The sequence below is a fragment of the Sorghum bicolor genome, chromosome 2, assembly GCF_000003195.3.
Source record: "Sorghum bicolor cultivar BTx623 chromosome 2, Sorghum_bicolor_NCBIv3, whole genome shotgun sequence".
NCBI classification, from domain to species: Eukaryota; Viridiplantae; Streptophyta; class Magnoliopsida; order Poales; family Poaceae; genus Sorghum; species Sorghum bicolor.
In genome coordinates this window covers 36,067,707-36,074,068 of record NC_012871.2, presented here as the reverse complement: position 1 = coordinate 36,074,068, position 6,362 = coordinate 36,067,707, and positions in this window count along the sequence as shown.

Below are 6,362 nucleotides of genomic sequence, written 5' to 3'. Positions count from 1 at the left end.
TCAGATCCGGTGTCGTAGAGTGTCTTCTGAAAAGAGTATATGTTGTTTGTGCATTAGATTCTTGGAACACCAGGGTCGTCCTTCTTGATCAAGAAAGGTGACTTGAGTCGACGATCTTGACCTCCTTGAGCTGCAGTGACCATCTTAGCTGACTCGGTCCACATTTGCTTGTTCCTGTTCCTCCTGTTGGTCCTCTTCCTTGGTTCATGTCGGGATTGCTCTGAAATTTGTGGTCTTGTTCTTGAAGGAAAGTCTCCTTCTCTCCCTTGATGTAGAAACTGATCTTGGCAGCATTAGCATAGATGACAGCTCTGGTGTTTAGGAATGGCCTCCCTAAGATGATGGGTACCCTCTCCTCAGTACCAGTCTCTATCACCACGAAGTTTGCTGGAGCGTATAAGGTACCAACTCGGACGCAGAGGTTCTTCAATATTTCCTTTGGGAAACTGAGTGTCCGATCTGCAACCCTGGGCATAATGTTGACGCTGGAGCCAAAGTCGCAGAGTGCTTCTGGGAAGTCCACCATGCCGATGGAGATCGGGATGACGGGACGTCCTAGATCACCTCTCTGAGTAATTAGGCCTCTGTTGATTCCAACCTTGATGTTGTTGAGGACGGTTGTAGTAATAGTTGTTATTGTTGTTGATGTAGTTCACGTCCTCAAGCATCTTAGGGCAGTGATTGCCTGAGCGTCCAGTATCTCCAGTGTGTTTGTGCTCGTAGATCCTAGTTCTTCACTTGGTGGAATCTGGGAGTTGTAAAACTCCTTCATATTATGCTCGAAGTGTTCCTGCTCATAGAGACAAGGTAGAGATCAAGTGCATGGGCCCTGTTGGTGGAAAACACCAACAGAACCAAAAGTGTATTTGTTCCTCTCTAACCTTAAGCATAGTGAGCAAGACAAAGTTGATGGATCATGAGTGTAGCATTTGTTAGATCAGATGGCTCAACCTAATGGAAAGATAATCTATCTATATTTATGTTTTGTTTATATCTTCCAAAGATTGGATGTGCAATACTTTAGCTTATATGATTAGGAGTGTGGGGTCACGAAGGTAGTACTAAGAACAAAGATTAAAGGACTAAACATGTTGAATTAATTGAGTTGGTTAATTTGGAGTTATAAATCATACATGTTCGTCTCTTTATTTATGTGAATGCCAGAACCAAGGAGGAGCTTATAAAAGTGTTAGTCAAGTACCTTAAGATGTTACCTTACTTGAAGAGTGATGGTACAGTATCACCTTGTGGAAGCTTTCCTTTCTTAGCGGTTGTGCATCGTGTTTGTGGCACCCTCCATGAATCATCTCTTATGAGCTACGTCTTTCTTGTGCAAATTGTTAAACTTCATGTGTCACTTTCTTCATCTCTAATGAGTTTGCATCTCAGGACTTCCCAGGTTGATATTGAAAGTTTTCCTACAGGGGTTAGTCCAACAAAATATACCAATATCTACTCAAGCAGTTTTTAGTTCAGTAACCAAACTAGACTCCATGTCTAATCAGATTAAGGAAGGCTATTTAACCTAAGCACCACGCTTAATTTAAATGCCATTGGAAGTGTGACCAGTACTTCCAAACTAACACTTACTAGGATAAACAAAGGTAGCATGATGGCTTTTATAGAGATCTACTCAAGTGGAGATGAAGTAGTGTGATTAGTATTTAACAAATTGAGCATGTCTCAAAGGTAAGGACAACCAACATAGCAACATCGCAAAGGATGTTTTATGTAAAGTACTCCCCCAAGCTTGAATTTTGCAAAATTCAAGATTGAATGAATTTAATTTAATGTTGCATGATGATTGGTTGGGCATACCTTGCGCTTGTCATTCATCCGATCTTCTTGCTCCAATCCTAGAAAGGTTAGTGGCAAGAATACCCGAAGGAATATTTCTACAATTATCTTTATATGCTCAATACACAAGGCAATGTTGCAAATAATTAGAAGTGCTTGTTTTAGGACACTAAGCTTGTCCTTGGGGAACCATCAATTAACTCAACGAGATCTGCAATATTTATTATAGACATATGCATCGACAACCGCCCTTCTAAAGTTTTTATAAATAGAAAAGAAGAGGGGGTTGGAGATCTCAAATGTGGTAAGGATGGAGAGACAAATTGATTGGAGAGATGTTTTATATGAGCAAGGACTAGGTGAGGTATTTATGAAATAACTTCCATGCTCACTTTTGTTTCTCTCATTCTCAAACTCCAAGGATGATTCTTCATGAATGCTTAAAATTCCTCTAGGATTGTCTCTCAAGTTTGTTTTATCTATCCATTCAATGGTGATAGCACATGGATTTTTAATGCCCTCTAGCCATTGATGTTGCTCTTCTCGATCCTCCTTCTTATGCATGGGATGTCTAGATAGATTCATAGGATTATCAGGAGGTTCAAGAGAAAGAGCATAGTAGAATTTATTAAGCTCAAGGATGGGTTGGATAGCTGAATCGTGGGACTGAAATGTTTGGAAATCGGCTATTGAAACTTCCTTTCCTCGTCTGGGAGATGATTCCATGAAGGCTAGTACAAGAAGGATGTCCACAAATGAAGACATACCTTCCTTTACTAATAGATAAAGAAAGAATGACTCTACCAAAGGTTATATGATTAAGACCAATGTGAAAATATCTAGGAAAAACATGGTCTTGTAGGGCTAGGTCTAAACCAAAATTTATAAAAAGATTAACAGATTCCCTAGGTGTAGCTAAAAGTGCATTATCTTCTTGATTAAAATATAGGACCTCAGCTATAGAAAAGGGTTGGTTTTGACCTATTGCAATCAACTCCGGACACAGATCATAATTAGGGGCAGGACGTGTTGACTCCCATGGTCTATGGCTGGTTTCCGAAGGTGCAAAGAATTTAATAATAGGTATGGAATTTGAGTTATCCATAAGAAATAAAAAGATAAAAGAATAAAAGTATAAAAGTATAATACAAGATAATAGCAAGACTCAAAGTTATCTCAGCAAACCGTCTTTCTCCCCGGCAACGGCGCCAGAAATGCTTGTTGATATTTGGTAACGCAATTAGAAAATGATCCACAAGCGCACGGATATCGGTGAGCATTTCACCCGGGAGGTTATCCAGAGTTATCGTATTTATATTTTTACCACTGGGAGAAAGGGTGCATCTGACTAACCAAATCTATTGCTACTATCCCTTTAGGCTACAAAGAATGTCTCTCGATGTGAGTGATGTATAGAGAAGACTGCAACCGTAGTCTCGTTCTAACCTTGGTAAGGATGATCTACTGTTCTATTGGGGAGGCTCACGGAATCTAGACAACACAAAGGATGTTCGACCCGCACCTATAACCCTACCCGTCCTACTAACGAGATGTGATCTGCAAAGGTAACTCGGAAATGTCACGTTCCTCGCTACTACCACGGTCCAGCTAGTCAGGGGATATCTATGAGTACCCTAGCCTAAACACCACGTTTACGCTAACAAGTGATTACTCTCATACTCAACCGGAAGAGGATTAAAGTAAACTCATAAACCAAAGAACAATAAAACAAGAACTTACTAGTATTAGAAGTCGAATTACTGAAGAATCTTAGAAGCAAGCCTCGGGTTAGGAGACTTGATCCCGTAGGTACAACTCGGAGTAGACACCGACAGGCCGGCCTTCCTCCGATCCACACCTCCACTCTATCTCTCTCAATCTAGTAGAAACTAGAAGATCTATTTCTACTTTACATTGGTTGCTAAGACTAAAAGGAAATATTATTTAGAGAAGAGGTTTTCCTTCGAGGGCACCCCTCAATCTCTATGATAATTTCTTCATGTCTTCTCCAGGGGCCAGGGGGGTCTCCTTATATAGTCCTCCCCTTCTATGCGTTTTTGGTTCAGCAGGCGATGTGGTACTAAACTTTCCACCATATCTCATTAAAATGCACATAGGCCTTAATGGACCAAAATCTGATTTGGGCCCAATTAATCCCGCAGCTCTTTTATATGGAGTCCTTCTTTTATTAATATCTCTTGATTCCGAACTCCAAATATAGCAAATAATATATGCATTTCGATCAGCTCGACGAGATCTTTGCAATGGTGTACTCCATTCTGTGATTGGTGGAAACACCTGGGCGGGCGCCCAAGGGGAGAGGGCGGGCGCCCTGCCCCCAGGTCCGTTCGGCCTCCCATTCGTTCCCGTGGCTTCTGGAGTCTTCTAGATGATAGAAAATTGCGCGGCACGTTAATATCTCTATGTAATCCTGACGTGTGGGCCTTTCTTTCATATTTCCTGATAACCCCCTGCAGAAATAGACAACCACCAAAATTCGTGGAATTCTGTCAGATAAAACCCTAAGTCTAGATGTTGATTTCATTTGGATCCTTTTCTTTGTTTATTTGATAATTAAATTTGATACTTAAGGACCGTCAACACTTGGGTAGCCAAAGGTTTTCTCTCAATAAAGAGGGATTAGGCTATACCCCCAAGAAGGGCAAGAAAGCCTTTGTAACTCACAAGCCTAGCTTTGTGAAGAGCAATGGTCAGTATTGCAACAAATGCAAGCAAGTTGGGTACCTAGACCTTAATTGTAATAAAATGAACAAGAACAAGAAAATTGCTAATGTACCTTACATTCCTTTTGATTCTTGTTATGTGCTTACCAAGGGTGAGAAGGGTGTGCATGCTAAGTTTGTTGGTACACCAATTGTGGGTCCAAAGAAGAAGGCCATTTGGGTACCAAAAAGCTTAGTCACTAACCTCCAAGGACCCAAACAAGTATGGGTACCTAAGAAACATTGATTTGTTTTGTAGGTAAACTATAAAGCTGGAGGAAGGCATTGGGTGCTTGATAGTGGGTGCACACAACACATGACCGGAGATTCAAGAATGTTCAATTCAATCAATCCAAATGATGACAATGGTGTTGATAGTATCACATTTGGTGACAATGGCAAAGGCAAGGTCAAAGGGCTTGGTAAAATTGCTATATCCAATGACTTGAACATTTCCAATGTGCTACTAGTAGAGAGCTTGAACTTCAACTTGCTATCCGTAGCTCAACTTTGTGATCTTGGTTTCAAATGCATATTTGGAGTTGATGATGTAGAGATCATAAGTGTAGATGGCTCTAACTTGATATTCAAAGGCTTTAGATATGAGAATCTATACTTGGTTGATTTCAATGCTAGTGAAGCTAAATTGTCAACATGCTTGCTCACTAAATCTAGCCTGGGTTGGTTATGGCATAGATGGCTTGGTCATGTTGGTATGAAACAATTGAACAAGTTAGTCAAGCATGATCTTGTTAGAGGCTTGAAAGATGTCACATTTGAGAAAGACAAGCTTTGTAGTGCTTGTCAAGCCAGAAAACAAGTTGGCAACACTCATCCAAAGAAGAGCATCATGAGTACATGCAAAGCATTTGAGTTGTTGCACATGGACTTATTTGGACCAACCACATACACAAGCATTGGTGGAAACAAATATGGATTTGTGATAGTGGATGATTTCACAAGATACACATGGGTATTCTTTCTTAGTGACAAGAGTGATGCTTTTGCAACCTTCAAATCATTTGTCAAGAGAATACACAATGAGTTTGAAACAACCATCAAGAAAGTGAGAAGTGACAATGGAAGCGAATTCAAGAATACAAGAGTTGATGAGCTTTGTGATGAATTTGGCATTAGGCATCATTCTCGGCCAAATACACTCCACAATCAAATGGTCTTGTTGAGAGGAAGAATAGAACCTTAATTAACATGGCAAGATCAATGTTGAGTGAATACAACGTGAGTCATTCTTTTTGGGCCGAAGCAATCAACACGGCTTGCTACTATAGCAATCGACTTTATTGTCACCCAATGATGGAGAAGACACCATATGAGCTCTTGAATGGAAGAAAGCCCAACATTGCATATTTTCGTGTTTTTGGTAGCAAATGCTATATTTTGAAGAAAGGCACTAGGTTGAGTAAATTTGAAAAGAAATGTGATGAAGGTTTCTTGCTTGGTTACTCCACTACTAGCAAAGCTTATAGAGTTTGGAATTTGGCTAGTGGTACTTGAAGAGGTGCATGATGTTGAGTTTGATGAAACCAATGGCTCTCAAGAGGAAGATGAGAATCTAGATGATGTGAGAGGCACTCAATTGGCCGATGCAATGAAGAACATGGACATTGGTGATTTAAGGCCTAGAGAAGTGATTGATGTTGAAGATGACAAAGATCAAGTGCTTCCTACCTCTAATGTGCAAGCTAGTGGTTCTCATGATCAAAATCAAGCTAGTACAAGTGGTACGCAAGTGCAAGATCAACAAGCTAGTACATCATCTCATGATCAACCAAGTGCAAGCAATCAAATGCAAACCCTCCAACCAACAAATATTGCAAGGGA